The following is an 18,468-nucleotide window of genomic DNA, read 5'->3' as shown; positions in this document are numbered from 1 at the left end:
TTACTCATGGAGGTGAAGGATAACAAAGGTAGTAAATGTATGTTTCATAGATCATGAAAGGATAGGAAAATAGATGTGGGAAACTTGCTGATTCTCAGGTACATCTGGCATTTCTCCTGCCCATCTTTTGCATTAATTTAAATCTTCTATCTGTTTTGTGGCACAAGTCAAATCCACATCCTCCTTTAGGAAATCTTCCTTAACAACATTTAAATAACGTCTTTCCCTTTTTTTGATTCTCTGGAATTTAGATTTAGAGCCATGACCCTATGACCTAGATTATACAACATTTGGTGGTAGAAAAAAATGCCTTAGACCTAGAAGAGTACAGGATGTTAAATAATTCCTGTCAAATGATGACATTTAACAGTTTTACATTTTTCACCTATAAAAATTTTCCATTATGTGACTTGAAAATTCTTATTTTAGGTTTACCTGTAATCATCTTCATTTAAGTCAGCAAATGTAGTTAATCGGTTACTAATAGATAACAGTTCTTGTGCTTTTCAGCTAAGTTATGTTTCTCTTCACATCTCTCTCTGGTGACCCAGGTTAATGGAAATTTGAGAACATATGTAACTACTGTTTATGAAGCATTAAATATTTTTCTTCTTTTGCCTCCCTACACAAGTCAGTTCTCTTTAGCTTCCTGCAGTGATTAGAACTGACACATTCACATGTGTATAAATGCATATTTTGGAAAATACGGTTTTAAAAATATGTTGCTGTTGATATGTCTCTATTTTGTACTTTTGCTAGAGGCATGTGACAGAATTCTTGAGGAAATAAAGATCCCAGTGTTTCCCTTTACACTCAATTACATTGAGAATTTTAGAAAACTATCTCCATGAGTTATACAGGACTAGTTCATATTGAATTGATCAGCTTACCAGAAAAGATGTCAGTAGTTTAGATTTATGCCCCTAAAAGGAATATACTTTAATAGTTTACAAAATACATTACTCTGAATACATGGCCTATCTTCAAACAGTGTTAACATCCCAAAGAGTAACTGGCCATAGGATTTAAATACGTTTATAAATTTGCTTTGGAACTAAAAAAGATATTCAAAACTTATTAAAGTACATTTGTAAGATTAAATATTTAAAAATAAATTGAATTATTATATTATTATGCAGTGATATATCACTGGATCAATTAAATCCATGGAATAAGTGAGTTCTAAGATTAAAAGGATTTGGTTTTATCATATACAGTGGCATCTTCAAATTTAAGTAGTATCATTTTTTAGGAAATGCTAATTAAGCAATCAAATATTTTCTTGATTTTTACGATTAAAAATATGCCATTAAGATTTCAGTGCTAAACTTCTGGGAGAAAAAAATGAGTTTCCTAATGTAATGTGTACAGTTATTTATATATTGCTTTCTACTTGAAGAATGAAAATATAAAAATCAGACTACACAGTACAATCATCTTGACTATGACAGCAAAAATATCTTATTGTATGTGACTCACATTTCATTAAAATGCATATAAATATGTTCTGGGATATATGTGTATATAATCTACATAAATGAAAACTCTATTGAAATCATGTTCTGAAATGAAGATGCTGAGTAATTTTTCATGACCACAACACTTTAAGAGAGTATATTTTATTATTTGGAACTTCAATAAACCCACAAAGTGAACAGATTCTAGTTTAATCTATTATCCATTTTGCTAGTGCACTATAGCAATGAGTCATATATTACGTTAATGTCAAATTCTTGATTAAAGTAGAATACATAATTCAATTTTCTACTGCGACTTCCTTGGAGGAAAAGTTGGACGAGAGCCAGTGATTCTTAAATGTCTCTAAGCCGTTTTGAAGTTAATCTGTTCTTCTGTTAAGAAGTTTTCAAATACTGTCAGGAAGGGCTATTGTACCCACCGACCAATTTCTTAACAGTGATTATAGAGGAAAAATGGTGCTATCTTGCCCGGTGCTAATTTTGCATGTCAAGGGCACAGCTCAAAAGGTTGGTAGTGTTTGACCTGGTAAGACACATAAATTGATAGGTATAATTTTTTTCAACAGGGTTAACTTTTAATTTTTTGCTTTTTAAACTTTTTACATATTTTGTTTCTAATCCTTCCAAAACATTTTAATATAAACGCTACCAGAGTGAACCTACATAATAAAGTCCTTCGCATATCCTGTTTGCTTTTAGGAAGACGTTATTAACATTAATTTTTCCAGTCCTGGAGCTAAGAGAAAGGAGGAGCCTCTGCAGAGCTTATCTTTTGTTCTGATGAAGTGGTACTGCAAACACTAACAAGGTCTCTCGAAGAGACGCGACGGTTAGTTCAGAGGTAAGACGAAGATGGAGCACGATGTCTTAGGTAAGACACGAATCTTTACACACGTATGTATGCGTGTGAAGGAAAAACCATCTTGTCACTCCAGCGGTTTCTTTCTTATTAACTTGCAAAGTCTATTGAAGGTTGGGGCAAAGCCGGTCACCTTTCAGCGTATCAGTCTCAGCATGTTACCCTGTGTTTTGTTTTGTTTTCATTTTCTTTTCATCCCAGGAAAGGTCCTGGTTTGAGATGCTACAAGTGAACTAAATGAGCCAACAGCTTGGCATAGGTAGAAAAAGCAAACTCAAAACGAAAACACGGGGACTCTGAGCGCGGATCCTGAGAGGCCTGCCTGCACCGGCCCAACGCCTGCGTTAACCCTTTAGGCGCTGCAACGGGGATCCCTGGAGTCTACAGGCCGACTAGCAGGAACAGAGGTGGGGAGCCGGGGCCCGTTGGGGGTGTGGGCTGTCCTCCCCAAGGAGGCACTTCTGTCGTCCGGCGCCTGGTCAGGGCCCAGGATAGGCACAGAGTCCGTACGGAGTGGAGGAGAGACGCGGCGAGGAACCGCTCAAATGTCCGCAGACGCAGGCGTCAGCTTAACCTGTCCTCGCCAGGAGTGCTCGCTCCCCGAGTCCACCCGCCCAGCTCAGGGGCTCTGGAGGGGCGCAGGCCCGGGGGTGGCTCGGGCGGGGCCCCAGGTGAAGGGCGCCCGAGTTCGCCTGTGGCAGTCATCGCTCTCCAGCCTCCACAGTCGCGGGAGCCGCCCGGACCCGCACCGAAACAGCAGCTGTGACTGACGAAGTCACCGCCGGGCGCGCCCGAGCTCCCCCGCCCCCCCTCCTCCCTCCCCGCCCCCCTCCTCCCTCCCCGCCCCCCTCCTCCCTCCCCGCCCCCCTCCTCCCTCCCCGCCCCCCTCCTCCCTCCCCGCCCCCCTCCTTCCTCCCCGCCCCCCTCCTCCCTCCCCGCCCCGATACGTCATGGAAACACGGACGTCAGAGCCTCTTAGCCAATCCCTGGCAGCGGCCGGAGAAAAGGTGCGAGCGGGAGGGGGCGGGGGCAGCGGCCGGCCGAGGCGTTAGGCGAAGGAAGAGAGGGAGGGGCGCGCGGAGGCGCGAGTCCCCCCGCCCCTCACTCGGGCCACCCTTTCCCCACCCCGCAGCAAGTTCTAGTCGCCGGGGGCGCGCTCGACTTGCCGGCGGCGCGCTCGCCGGGGCCTCCCCTTAAACGTCCTCTCCGCGCCGCTCGGCCCTAGTCTCCGTCGTAGCCGCGCTTCCTCCGCGCGCGCGTGCCTGCCCGCCCCCAGGCTCCCCGCGGGCCGCGTCACGTGATTGCGCCTAGCCAAGGCGGCGGCGGCGGCAGTGGCAATGGCACTTGCTGCGCCGCCAGCGTGGAGCGGGAGACGTGAGGGTGTGGAGAAAAGGGAGCGCCAGACCGGAACGGGTGAGTTCTCCTCCCCTGTCTCCCCCGGCAGTCTTGCGGGCCACCCGGTGCAAACGGGGCCCCTGCCCGAAGCTTCGCGAAGCCCCCTTGTGCTCGACTATCCGCTTCCCGGGGGCCGCGGGCCTCGCCTCTGGCGGACCGGGCTGCGGTGCTCACGAAGGGGCTGCACCCCGCCCGCTGCTGCTGTTGCGGACGGCGTCGTGAGGCCGGCGGAGCTGCCCGTGGTGAGCGCTGCGCGCCCTGTGTGCGGCTCTGCGAAGCCGAGGAGGCGGGTCCTGTGGGGACTCGGGCGGCCGCTCTGCGGCTGCCGGTCTCTGGGCGTGGGGCCGGGCCGGGCGCCGCCTCCTCCTCCTCCGCCGCCGCCGCCGCCGCTGTCGCCGCCGCCTCCTCTTAGTGCAGCGTGAGTAGGGAACCCCGGCTGGTGGACGCCGAGCCTCTCGGCTCCACGGCTGCCTCATCCTCGAGGTGCAACCGAACCGCCGCGTGGCGCCCGGAGTCCTGCGAGCCTCCTTCCGACGCGCAGAGGACCGAGCCCCCTTTCTCTGCGCTTCCCGCTGTCCTCACGCCCCCTCTCCCGGCCCTCCTGCAGCCTCCCCTTCCTTTCCTCCTCAGAAAATGGTTCCTGCTGCCGGGCGAGGTGAGTGTCGCCCGCCGCCCGCCCGCGGCGGGGTCTGCGGGGCAGGTCACCTGCGAGGGAGGCCGGGCGGAACAGTGAGGTCGGGGCGGCGCGGCGGGGATCCTGACAGCTGGGTGTTCCGCGGACTGCGCGGATTCCGGAGAAGTTGGCAGGGGCGTTCGGGGGGGCCCCTTGCAGGTGGTCTCCCGCCGTGCCTGCCCCGGGAAACCGTAAAGGTGAGCGGGTTCTTATGCGTGCGCCCCAGCGCTGGGTCCGGCCAGTTGTCTCCGCCCGGGGCCCGAGGGACGGGGCTCGGTGGTGGGACTTCGCGTCTGCACCCGCAGTTCTTTGGCTTTTCCCAGCCTCCTCGGCCGCGCCATAGCCCATCCTGCCGCCGGTCGCCCCCGCCCCGGCGCCTGGTGACCTCGAGGGCAGCGGTGCCCAACACTGTTTCCCCGCGCCCCGGGAGGGTCACCCCTCTAATCCCCGGCTTCGGCCCCACTGGCGCTCCGCAGGCGGAGAGTAGGGCCCGCGTTGGCCCCCAGCCCGGACCGGTTGATTGATGCGTGTCACACCGGACGGTGATTCCCTGAGAGTTGGCGAATTGCCTCGCCTTTCTCCCGGCGTCTCCTGTCTGGCCCCCCAGGATGTTCACGGTTGCTTCCTATTCGCTTTTTTGGACTTAGTTTAAAAAGAAAGGGAGGGGAAAAAAAAACAACCCTGCGTCCGCCACTTCTTTTTGGGAAGGATCAGTAAGAAAACCACATTCCATTTGCGGTGTTGCGGGGTGTGCTCCCTTTATTCCTTCCTGCGGGAGAATCCGGTGGCTAAGCTAGTAAGCGACCCCTGGTCTGCGCCGCGGTCACTAGCCAGGTTGGTCTCTGTGCGCACTTCATTCACCAGTTTTCTGCGGGACTCGCAGCGCTGGGAGTACTCGCATCCTGTGCGGTGCAGCGGTGCTTGGCGCGGAAGGAAGGGCGAGAGGTGCAGAGGGGTTCTTTAAATATGCGGAGGGGTCGACCGATCTCTGCGGGCGAGTATTTGCCTTTCCTGGGGTTAGAGCGCAGCAGACAGCCACCTTTCGCTATGCATAAGCTGTGCATGCTACTTTTCTGGGTTTCTTAATCATCTAATGGCTTCTGTTGGTATCGACTGCTGTTCATGATAAATTAGTTATGTGGATTTTTGTTCATATGAGTGTGGATATCTGCATATATGTGGACCGTCCGCCTTTCAACATGGAAGCCTTTGTTGTGTTTAACCTCCCCCACCTGAAGACAGTCTTACTTTAAGATAAAACTCTTGTTCAGTGTGGGTGTATTTTATAATAAGTGCTTGCAAAAGGATCTGCTTTGTATGAGGCTTTCTTCGGGGAGAGGGTGTGTAACCCTTTGGATGGTGGCCCACGTGAGTGAATGAAGGGCCTTCACTGCTTGCCCTCCTGCCAGCCTTCCCCAGACTCCCTGTTCATTGTGTGTGGCAGAGGCAGATTGGGGGAATTAGAGGGATTGGAGGAGAATCTGCCTCTTGTACTTGAGCGTTTCACTTGGATCTCCCTCGCCCCCTTTTTCTTTTCTTTTCTTCTTTTTTGTCCTGGTGAGCTCAAATTTGAAGTAAATGAAACATTTTCCTTAAAGGGCATATTTGAAAAACTAGTATATGAAATGGGTTTGATTTGGCCGTGATTTCAGGGGGATGTTTTAGTAGAGTCTACCTTACTTCGCATGAGACAGTTAAATTGCTGTAATTAAGGGTGGATCTCTCATGATTTTGGCTTGGGTGTAACTTTGAAAAGTAACTGTTGTTTCCTACCATATAATCTGCCAAAGTGACTCACAATCGGGTGAGTTGAGGACAGAGCGCCACCTTTAAAATTTCGGCATTTTCTTTTATTAAAATGGTGAAAATTCAGAGTACGCCTTCTTGATCTTTATTGCAATTGTCTTTACTGGCCACCCCCATTTAGATGCATAAGGTGAAATTGTCTTCATTTTCTTGTATTCTGTAATTCCTCACTCTGAAGGTGGGATTTCTGCATTTGTATGGGAAATCATGGTTTTTTAATGGAAGCTTAAAATTTAATCTAGAACTCTTGAGATGAAGCAATAAACTAGATTTGATTTGTGCTTATAATAAAACAGTGGGGGCAAAGATAGTGTGGATCTACTTAGGAAAAGAAGTAAGGAAAGTAATAGCTTCATCATAAATAGATGTTTATTTAAAACTAGCCATCGCCACTAAGTTAGGGTACCTACCAGCATGATAGTGGTTTTATAAATGTTTTTAGCTTCAAGTGCAATTAGCAGATTCTAAAGTAAACATGCAAAAAATTAAGCTTGTTTGAATAAAGTATAGTAATTCTTTTTTTGCTTTTCATCTTCCGACAGCTTTCCTTTTATGGTTTGTGAGTTTTACAATTGTTTTTAAATAATACAAATGAGGACTTCCAGCTGGAGTACTTACACTCAAAGTTGTTGAAGACCATATTGGAAAAAGTGGTTTCTGTGTATGGCTCTTCTCAAATGTATCTCATATAAAAATAAATGGAGTTTTTAATGCTTAGAAAACAAATGCTGTAGTGACAGCTGAATGGGTGAAATTTCTTTCCTTGCCCACTTGTTCTCTCCTGCCCGTCTCCCCCCAATATCAAAAATTTAAGGTACTCTAACTCTTTAGACACAGGGTACTTTTTGATGATTATGACTGCAGGTGTAACATAAAGAAAAAAAGATTTAGCTTTTCAAGTAATGAATAAATTAATGTGTGGATATTACCCAAATATAGTTTTAATTACAAACCACAAGATAGTACCGTTTCTGTCTGCATTTGAGTTTTAATTCTGCACTTGCAGTTTTTACATAGACTTTAGTGCGCATAAGCTATTGAACTATAGATAGTTTTATTAAACTAAAAAATCCGCTTGAGATGAAAGGTGGTTTATGCTCGTCAATCTGTAGAATATGGTCCCAGGTTAAAGGACATTATTTGAGCAATTAGGTTGATGTATGCAGAGTGATTACATATCATTATGCACACTTTGATAGAATCCTTGTTTTGTGGGTTACTTTTACCAGTTTCTTCTGACAAATTAACTTTGTTTTGGATGAAACATTCTCTTACCATGTGAATTGAATTGCTTAGGTCAACAAGTTTTAAGAGGAATGGCTAATTAAACCATTGGTGGTCGTTAGTAACAGGAAAGTGTCCCTTTTTTCCTTACGTTTTTACACATGCATACAATTGAAACTGGTCATTTTCACTTTTTAAATCTGGAATTTTGTAATGAATGAGATCAGGAAGCAGAAACTTAAGAACTGAATTTTTGCAGCTTGGGTAAGAGTATTGCCCAGTTGAAAGGGAATAACTATTTTCTAGTAAGTATCATGATGTATAGAAGGGCACTGTGAGAGTAGCTTATTTTGGAATATATAGAATCTGAAGTAACGTTGAAGGAAAATGATACAATAGTTAAGGGAAAAATTTTCCCCAAAAACTTTAAAAGATTTATTTTTTAGCTTTTATAAATGTTTTAGGTACACACACATACATCATTGCCTTGTTAAAATTTTTTATTGTGGAAATTGTACAACATGTCAAAGTAGAGAGAATAATATACTTACTGACCAGTTTTGACAGTTAACAATTCATGGTGCATCTAATTACATTTCTGTTTTTACACAAGAAATAGGTCTATATAAATGGGAACATAGGGCAGATAATTGAATTGAATTCCTATGTTTTATATTTGTAATTTATAGGATTTACACAATAATGTCCAATATCTAATTGCATCCGAAAGATCAATTTTTATGTTCATTGTTTCTGTGATAGCCTGTTTTACAGCAGGCACCTAAAGACAATGTCTCTTAAATTTTAATAATGCCTTTGATTTAAAAAATGCTTTACAGTATTATAGAATGTATTAAATACTATCTCATTTGATTTTCACAATAACTATTTCTGTGAAGTGAGTAAAATAGATAGCTGTGCCTTCCTTTTTCTTAGGTAGGTGAAATAATTTGTGTAGGCCCTAAGGTCATAGAATTTGGCCAGCAGCTGGATTAGCCAGAACTGAACTCTAGGTGGCTTCTAGGTTTTGCTTCATTGCTCTTTACATTAGACATGAGTATGTAAGTATATGAAAGTTATATAAGTTTATGAAAAATCAGTTTCTGACCAGAGTAAATTTAATAGTAGATTATGAACAGTTTTGTTTGGATTTAACTTTACAAATTTAATCATTGCCTCTATTTGGTGTAGTGTAAACAACAGTTCATACCCTGATTTTGTTAACAGCTGAGTAAATGACTTTGATCATATTTGAAATACTATATTGTTAATATGATGGATTGGATGATCTTTAAGTTAAAGAATTTTATTCTGAAAGACCTGTTCGTCTTTGAAATGATTAGAGGATGTTTTAACTTGAGTTAAGAAATAAAGTGGCCTGTACTTAAAAGTTTCTTCTTTTAATTTCTGCTGTGATTTTTTTAATGCATTTGTTTTTCTGCCACAGCATATTTATTATCTGTCTTTTTGAAATGTTAATTTGGTATGTAATGAAATTTAGTTTTAAAAGGTCCCAAATGAGATTTTAGTTTTCAAAATCCAAAACCTTGTTATAAATCTCACAGGGAAGGTGGTGGTTCTCCTGTATGTGTGCATGAGGACCACCGTGGGGAGTTACTGAAAGTGCAGGTCCCCTGGCATTGCCCCTGCAAATCTGATTCAGCAGATTTGGGGTGGGGCCGAGGAGTCAGCATAGCATCTTGAGAAACACTGACCCTGAATTTATATCTAGGTTAAAATTACGTTACATAGTAGAGATGCCTGTATAAATTGGAAGGATGACATAGATGTATTTAATTTTGAACGTGGCAGAGTTAGTGTTTTCAAGTAGTTTTGACTGTTATAGCCAAGTTTGATTTGGGATTTGGTGACTTTTATGACAGTTGTAAAACTGGCAAATTGAAAATATTTTTGTTATCTGTGTGCAATCTTTCAAAAGATCCATCTACAGTTATTTATTAAGTTAGTTATTAAGTGCTATAAAGTCCTAGACACAGAATGTTCTTCTCTTTTTCGTGCCCCAGTGTCTACCATTTTGAAATGACTTGAACAGGGGGCTCATTAATGTAAACATAATGCATGCTGTGTCAGTACGGTACTGTACATTTATACCGTAGTCTAGCGCTTAATTTTTGTAAGAAGGGAAGACTTTGGATGTCCCTTCAAATTAAAAAGACATAAATTGATTGATAAGTAGTATACCTTATTAATTTCAGTTAACAAGTAGTTATTCTTTACAAAAACAGCAGGTTTGTCCTTAATGACCTTTCAGATATAAGATAATGATATAAGACTAATCGGTAATTTGTCATCTGTGCAAGAAAACAGAAGTTAACTGCTATTATATGTAAATATTAAATAACAGTTTATGTAGTTCAGTACAAATGTACTGTAGGGTCCATTTGACATAAACTGATCTGACTTTTTTAACCATTTTATCTAGTGCTGTGTACCCCATATGTATTTCTTTCTATTTAAGAGCAGATTTAAAATGCAATTGTTTTTGCTTTACTTATGACACTGTAGTAAATAGCCTGCATCTGTTTTTAAAGTACATTTTATGATGAAATTAATTTCAAAACAAGTCCATCTCAAGACTGTGCTGAAGTTTTTTGTTCATTTTTTCCAAAAACTTAGGCTTGTTGGTTATGCTTTAGGATATATTTAGGAATCATAAGGTATAACTTACTAATGTTTGTGGAAATCTAAATTAATAAAGATTTCTGGCAGAGAGATCCAGATAAACTGTGGAAGAGACTTTTCACCATATTCTTTTAAAGCTATTTTATATATAAAAACAGGACTGAGGCTGTTAATTATTCTAAACAGTATGTAGTGTTTTTAGTTACCTCTTCGGTAAGAATATTATTTGGTATTTCTAAGTACAATAACTTCCAACAATGTGGAATCTCAAAATTCAGGATACCTGTTTTGTATTAATGTTAAAGTCACCTGGGCCTCTGGAGGAACGCGTAAGGATGGTTTTGAATGGACCAGTGCTTGCTTACATTGTGAAATCTGAGATTATACCCTCTAACTGTAAACTGGTATCACTACTGTAAAGACCTGATAAATTTATGACTGAAAGTTGTATTTTCTGAAAAGTAGCTCTTAAAAAGAATTTGTTTAAAAGGTGCCTTTAAAATAACTTGATTATTAACAATGTGAATTTATTGTTCATTGGATTAACTAAGTTTGCTCCCTGAAAGATGTTAAGCAGTGTTTCACTCTCAAAATTCTCAGATCTGCTGCTTTAATCTACTTTTGATATTTGTGCCAGGTTTTTGTTTTGTTTTGTTTTTAAATAGCTTTCCTGCTGTCGTTTCTTCAGTAAAAGCTTCAGTGGTTCCTCATTTTTCTCTTTATCAAGATGCAACTTGACTTTGAAGACCTTTTATAAAGTTAGCTCAGTATTTTCTAAAGTGTGTTTTAGAACCCTGATTCTAAGAAATATTAATAGGGATTTTATGGAGGGGAGAAGGAGATAACCCAAATCCAAGATATGCTGGTTTATGCAGTTTTCCCATTTGGGACTTCTCCCATACTTTGGTATACTAACATGGACTGAATCTATCTAAATGTGTTTAGCATTTTGCTCCCTTATTTCACAGAATCCCTTTTAGTGAAGCATCCACTTGTTACTTTGTATATTACTTAACCAGGGTCACCACTTTGCACACCTCCAGGAGGTGCTGTTCGCATAGAACACAATATAAATCATGTTTCCTGGAGTTGAGAGCCGTGTGCAGGACTGTAGTACTGTTGACTGCCCACTGCATGACAGTCATGTCTGACAGTCTTCTCCCTACACTCTTCTCACATCTTTGGCTTTGACTTCATAATGTTTTTCCTCTCACCTGATAGGACCCGTGATCTTGTCAATCCAAGGGTGGCCATCCTCCAAAACTCCACATTAGTCTACCTTTCCCAGTCATGACTCACTGATTTCCTTGTCTGAATTTTTGTCTTAGTAATTTCATTTGGGGATAATATAGGACTTCAGATAAGAAATGGGTTTTCGAGGATATGTAGAATTTTATCCCACAGATGTTCAATCAGTATTTTTTGGACATATTGACTGAAGATTTTGACATTGTATAGCTTGCATGAAGGTAAAGCAGATAAAGTGGAGGCATTTTTCTTAGAGCATTTCTAAAGCCTTTTTTCATTTGAAATTTTAACTTTCCTCAGTTGGATTCATAGGACAGCCTGTTTTATTTCTGGAGGGCAGCTACATTTCATAGAATGTTAGGACAATAGGATTTGGCGTCTATATACAAAGTGTTTTCCATTTCTTAATTGCAGTGTAGTAGCTGGTCCGTTTTAGATTTTATTCTAATTGTAATTAGTCATTATAGTAGCTATAAATTTTATCTTAAAATGACAAGTTTCACTTTTCCTTTAGCTTGTGACATCTTTTCCTATCATCAGGATTGATGTTCTCAAGATATGTGTGTTACATCTTTAATTCATTATCATACTGTGTATAATGTAAAATGCCATAATTTAAAGCATATATTCTGATCTAAAATTTAAAATATGATACCCTTGTAGTTACTGTTTATCAACAGGAAAACTGTTGGAGCCAGGTTTTTAAATGTCTGTTTGCTGCAGGTTCTGATTTTTCTGAGAGTTCTTTTCCATGAAATGAGCGTGAACAGTTGGCTCATGACCAACAGGATCATGGTAGGCATCAGGAATGGGTTTAGGTGTATGGTTTTCGTGAAAGTTTAAAGCATAGCAATGCGGTTATTCCTCTAACTGCTTTACTTAGGTCAAGAAAGGAAAGCCTGTACTTGTATCATTTCTGTTGAATGCTCATGGAGTCATAATTTCAGACATTTGAGCAATTAATGCTTTCTGTAGATTTAGGATGTAAACTGTTACATACCAGTATGCTCAAAAGAAGTTGCTCTCCAGAGATTATTCCCCAGTGATTAGCACAGCTGAAAGCGCGCAGGTGCATCGCTCTTGAGTAGTCTCCCAACCCTTTTATATTTTATAGACCTAACTGTTGCTATTATAGAAGGACTTAAATGTTGATCAAAAGAGAAGTGTAGAATGGTTTTGGTAGTGAAAAGAAAAAAAAATTTGTGAAGGCAGAAATCATTGGATCCAGCAAAAATGAGATGGTTTAGAGGATGATCTTTTCAACTGGATTTGGATCTTTTCTTCTTGGGACACACATGGGTGACACTGGCATATAGTCCATGCTCCCTTGCTTATACCTAGACTTATGAAAAATTTTCAGTTCCTTTGCTATAATTCTGTCTTTTTCTCTATTTATGCCCCAAATCAAGTAAGTGATGCTTTAACTGCTGTTTGTTTAAAAAGTGAGTCACAAACTTCAGGTACTTTTCTTTGGATACTCTTGACAACTAATACTATGATGGAGAACTACTGAGTTAAAAGGAAGATAGAGGGCTGAAAACAAGGAAGGTCAGTCAGCGAGATGGGAAAGAGTGGATGGCAAAGTCCAGGAAAAGGAGATCTCCAGCATCAGACTCTGAATGTCAGGTAAGAGAAAAACAAACATCCATCAACCAATCAACCCTTCTCCACATGCAGAGTGGATTTAGGGTAAAGTTTAAATTCATCTGCCTTTAAGCTTGAACTCCAGTATTTTTATATATGTTATTGAACACTGGAACTTACCTGATTCTCTTTTGCCTCTGGACCCTCTCGCTGCTTCATGTCTTTTGCTAGGAATGCCTGCCTTTCTCAGAGCCTGTATATCTTGATGGTATTCCTATGTGTGACTAGACCTAAAACTTCAGATTTTGGTTTTTACTCTGATGTTGTCTTGAGATCTCCCCAGATATAAATTTTGCCACTAAAAAGCCATGTGACCTTGGGTAAATCCCTTGGTTTCTTTGTTACCTCCCCCAAAGTACAAAATATAGAATCAGGGAGTTTTATTAATTTTCTTTCTTGGAAGTTTTGACTTTTAAGACAATATGTATGTCCATAGTAGGCTGCCTTCTCCCCACACCTCACCCCAAATTATCAACCATTTAATTTATTGTGTAGGCTTCCCTTCTGATTTTGCCTTTTAACTAGTTTATCTTTTCATGTTTCATTGGTGATACGAGTTTCATTCAGGAAGATGACTTAGCTTTTCAATAAATGTGTTTTAAGACTTCCAGTTAAAGAAGTGGCATTTCGCTGGCATTTGACTCTGCTCTCTACCACAGTATATGAAAATGAGAGTGAGTGTGAGTTTACAGTGTTTATGTTCAGACCCCCAGCTGCCTTCCCTCACCTCACTTTCAGGATGCTGGCCAGAGTTGAAGTGTCTCCTCTGAGGACTCTGACCAGCTCAAGGGAAAGGACCTAAAGGTTCTGACACCGTTTGCCAGAGGGGATATCCAAAGAGAGTGTCCCAGTCTGATCACCTGACAGTGGACTCTGTAGTCAGAAAGTCCTACATGTGAGTCTAGAATACTCTTCAGCTTATTTGTGTCCTATTTTTTCTCTCGTAATTAAAAAAATTGTTATAGCCTTATTAAAGCATAATTGACATGTAATACACTGCACGTATTTAAAGTGAAAAAACTTGAGTTTTGATGTATAACTTTGAGTTTTGCAGTGAAACTCATCGTAATCACGTTTATGAACACAGCCATCTCCCTAAAAATTTTCTTGTGCCTTTCTGTAATCTTCTTCCCTCCCTTCTCTCCCATCTCCTTCTCTCAAGCAACCACTAATCTGCTTTCTGTCATTATAAAGTAATTTGAATTTCCTAGAGTTTTAGGTACATAGAATCATAAGTAATAAGTTCTCTTTTTGCCCAGCTTTCATTCAGCATATTTGAAATTTATGCTGCATAAATTTAATAGATCAATTCTTATTGCTTATCAATGTATCATTGCATGAATATACCACAGTCTGTTTACCCATTTGCCGATTGATGGACAACTTGGTGTCCAATAGCATGTAGTGTCTGTTCAGATATTTTGTTCAATATTCATTAGGTTGTTTGTCTTATTATTAAATTGTAGTTTCTTTATATATGCTACATGAGAAATACTTGGGGCGCGCCCTGCGCGCCCCAGCCAACCCCCGCCCCCCCCCCCCCGCCACGCCGCCCCCTTCCCTCCCCCCTCACCCCATACGTCATGGAAACACGGACGCCAGAACCTCTCAGTCAATCCGTCGCAGCGGCCTGAGTAAAGGTGCGAGCAGGAGGGAGCGGGGGCAGCGGCAGGAGAAGGAAGAGAGAGAGGGGCGCTGGGAGGCGCGAGTGCCCCCGCCCCTCACTCAGGCCACCCTTTCCCCACCCCGCAGCAAGTTCTAATCGCCGGCGGCGCACTCGCCGGGTCCTCCCCTTAAACGTCCTCTCCGCGCCGCTAGGCCCGTAGTCTCTGTCCTAGCCCCACTTCGTCCTCACGCTTGTGCCTGCCCGCCCCCAGGCTCCCCGCGGGCCGCGTCACGTGATCGCGCCTAGCCAAGGCGGCGGCGGCGGCGGCGGCGGCGGCGGCGGCGGCGGCGGCGGCGGCGGCGGCGGCGGCGGCGGCGGCGGCGGCGGCGGCGGCACTTGCTGCGCTGCTAGCGTGGAGCTGCTAGCGTGGAGCGGGAGACTTGAGGGTGTGGAGAAAAGGGAGCGCCAGACCGGAACGGGTGAGTTCCCTCACCTGCCTCCCCCGGCAATCTTGCGGGCGACCCGGTGCAAACGGGGCCCCTGCCCGAAACTACGCGAAGCCCCCTTGTGCTCGACTGTCCGCTCCCGGGGGCCGCGGGGGCCTCGACAGGGTCAGACCGGGCTGCGGTGCTCACGAAGGGGCTGCACCCCGCCCGCTGCTGTGGCCGACCGCAGCATGAGGAAGGTGGAGCTGCCCTTGGTGAGCGCTGCGCGCCCTGTGTGCGGCTCTGCGGAGCCCAGGAGGCGGGTCCTGTGGGGACTCGGGCGGCCACTGTGCGGCTGCCGGGGATCTGGGCGGGGGCAGGGCCGGGCACCACCTCCTCCTTCTCCGAAGCCCTCCCCCCAGCACAGCACCCGCTTGCTGCAGCCGGCTAACCTGTAACGCGAGTCCCCGGAACATTTGTCAGCAGAGGTGGAGGCCTGGATAGGCTGCGGGGGACTGTGGAGCAAATCCGCAGATCCTATGGGGCAAGAGACCAGCCCGAGGGTCCGCGCATCCAGCGGAGGAGGAGGGGCGCGCACGCGCGTCTCACAAGTGCGCAGACGCAGGAGCCCACTCGGAGCGTGTGGGAGCCTTGCGGGAGCTGGGTGCTTCTTGGAGTAGCTCCCGAGGAAGAAGGCGGCCCGGGGACTGGGCCGCCGCTTGCCTTCGCCTCCACTGCCGCCTCAGGTCAGGTAAAGGGGCGCTGGTGTGGGCGTGTAGGTCGTGTAGCCGTCGGGTGAGGCCTGGGCTACGCTTCTGGGGAGGCTCACAGGGAGGTTTACGTGAGTGAGGCCCATGCCGCCGTGCCCATTATGGCCCTGAGGTGGGTGCGGGCCGATGCCGTGGTTCGCGGTGCCCCCCCCCCCAAGTTAGTAGTCCCTGCACCCCGCGTCTTCGCTGTCGTTTGTTTTCGTGTTTGCGAAAGCAGGGCTCCCCCGGGCGGTGGGAGGACGCTGGACGGCCCCGGAACACCTCCGACCGGCCCTCAGGTCATGGCCTGCTCCCGGGGGGCGGGTGCGCTGTGGTCGCGGGACCGCGGCGCGACGGGCTGCCCCTTGCAGCCCCTGAATTTGTCCTGTATTCCCCTGCCGCTTGGGGCGGCCTTCCCCATGTTGGGGAGGTACAAGTCTCCCTGTCTGCTTTCTGCTGGGAGGCGGACCGCGTTGCTGGCTGTCAGGCTGTGGCGACGGCGGCATTAGCGGCGGCAGCGGAGAGAGAGGGTTGTGCTCCTGGGAGCCTGTCGATTTGCTCCCATCTCCTCCGCGCCCTGTGTTGAGGGCGGACTCTGCTGCCCCACGTTCGCAGGACGCTGTTTACAGGTCGTTCGGCTTCCGGGATTCGTGCTTGGTGCGTTAGTGTGCGTGGGTGTGGCGGCAGCGAGAGTGTGAAATGGGGGCAAATCCCCGCGCTAGCAGGGAGCGTCCTCTGTCCTCCCGCCTTCTCCGCCTTCCCCGCATTCGCCGCCTTCGGCGCCCCAAGCACAGCCCCCGCCTTCCTGGAGCCGGCTGACCGGTAACGCGAGTCCCGTGAACCTTGGGCAGTCGAGTTGGAGGCCTGGAGAGGCTGCGGGGGACTCTGGGGCAAATCCGCAGGCTCCTCTAGGGCAGGAGCCCCAGCCCGAGGGTCCGCGCTTCCGGCCAGAGGAGGAGGGGCGCGCACGCGCGTGTCACAGTTGCGCAGACGCAGGAGCCCACCCAGAGCTTGTGGGAGCCTTGCGGGAGCTGTGTGTTGCTTGGAGTAGCTCCCGAGAAAAAAGGCGGCCTAGGGACTTGTACCACCGCTTGCCTTCGCAGGGCAGGTAAAGGGGCGATGGTTGGGGGCGTGCAGGTCGTGTAGCCGGCGGTTGAGTCCTGGGCTACGCAGTTTGGGGAGGCTCACGGGGGCTTGCGTGGGTGAGGCCCAGGCGGCGGGGCCCATTAAGAACCTGAGGCGGGTGCGGGCCGCTGCCATGGTTCGCGGTGCACCCCCCCTTCCAAGTTAGTAGTCCCTGCACCCCGCGTCTTCGGTGCCCTTTGTGTTCGTGTTTGGGAAAGCAGGGCTCCCCCGCGCGTTGGGAGGACGCTGGACGGCCCCGGAACACCTCCGACCGGCCCTCAGGTCATGGCCTGCTCCCGGGGGGCGGGTGCGCTGTGGTCGCGTGGTCGCGGCGTGACGGGCTGCCCCGTGCAGCCCCTGAATTTGTCCTGTATTCCCCCGCCGTTTGGGGCGGCCTTCCCCATGTTCGCGTGGTGCAAGTCTCCCGGTCTGCCTTCTCCTGGGAGGCGGACGCGGTGCTGTCAGGGTTCGGCGACGGCGGCATTAGCGGCGGCGGCAGCAGAGGGAGAGGGTTGTGCTCCTGGGAGCCTGTCGATTTGCTCCCATCTCCTCCGTGCCCTGTGTTGAGGGCAGACTCTGCTGCCCCACGTTCGCAGGACCGCAGTGCGCGGATGAGGGGTGGGGGCTGGGCCAGGCGCTTTAATAAAAACTAAAAAATAAGACGACGGACAAATGGGCCCCAAAGAACTGGGGCGGGGGAGGGCAGCACCATCCAGACAGCAGGGAGGACCAGGGCAGAGAGAGAAAGAAGGCAACTTGACGCTTTGCCCCTAAACTCCACCAGCGTGGGGCTTCCGGGCTGGCCCTGCAGGGCCTCCGGGGCAGGGAGCCGCCAGAGCGGGCGGAGATGGCACGGCCGGTGGACGGGAAGCCCAGCACCACAAGATGGCTCAGCCTGAAGTGGGAGCTGGGGGCCGGGACACAGCAGCCTTGAACCCCCAGTCTCTCCGTGGGAGAGCCTTACTCTGGGTGAGAGAAGGGACCAAGGGTGGGGTCTCTCCCTGAGCTGAGCGCGGTCATCTCCTCCACAGCAGCGGGGGGCGGTGGGGTGTGCCGGGGACCCCCTTTCACCTTCCTGTCCATGTGCCTCCTTGGTCCCTTCTGGGAGAAGCCTCCAGGGCCCCAAAGGGGCGGGTGCGAGGAGAGCCGGTCCAGTCTGTGGTTGTCAACTCCAGACAGGGCCCATGTCCCCGCGCAGCCCCTCGGCCCTGACTCCCGCAGGAGGACAGCGAATCGTAGGGCGAGTCGCTGAGAGACTCTGAGGTCTCCAGCCCCGCGGGGCCCCCGCTGGCCACTCTCCCTTCTTCGCCCATGTCCGACGTGCTGGGGGTGCGGCTACCCCCAAATGCTGGGCCCTGGGGCGCAGCAGCTGGACGGCTGGGCTCCAGGCTCTGCTTTCGGTCCACCGGCAGAACCATGGGGGGTCCTGGGCAACCCCTCCAATTGTCGGGGTGGGCATAGGAAGGGGTCAGAGGAGCCGCTGGCTGCCCTTGCATTGGGGAAGGTCCAGTTCTTGGCCAGCTGGACAGGAGGGGGAGGTGCCGGGTCTTCACAGGGATCTTCAGGACAGGTCTGATGACCCCGGTGGCCCGG

The 18,468-nt window shown here is 47.4% G+C and overlaps 1 protein-coding gene across 1 annotated transcript in view; it reads left to right on the top strand.

The window, feature by feature from the left end:
- Positions 1-18,468, top strand: part of LOC116279757 (ankyrin repeat domain-containing protein 26-like) — a 159,069-nt gene that overhangs the window by 23,268 nt on the left and 117,333 nt on the right. The window contains exons 3-4 of the mRNA XM_072962176.1: positions 2,178-2,319; positions 2,539-2,744. The gene's annotated coding sequence lies outside the window, so the exon portion shown is untranslated. The remainder of the gene's footprint in view (positions 1-2,177; positions 2,320-2,538; positions 2,745-18,468) is intronic.

The sequence above is a fragment of the Vicugna pacos genome, chromosome 6, assembly GCF_048564905.1.
Source record: "Vicugna pacos chromosome 6, VicPac4, whole genome shotgun sequence".
Lineage (NCBI taxonomy): Eukaryota > Metazoa > Chordata > Mammalia > Artiodactyla > Camelidae > Vicugna > Vicugna pacos.
This window is presented reverse-complemented; position numbering and strand designations above follow the sequence as displayed.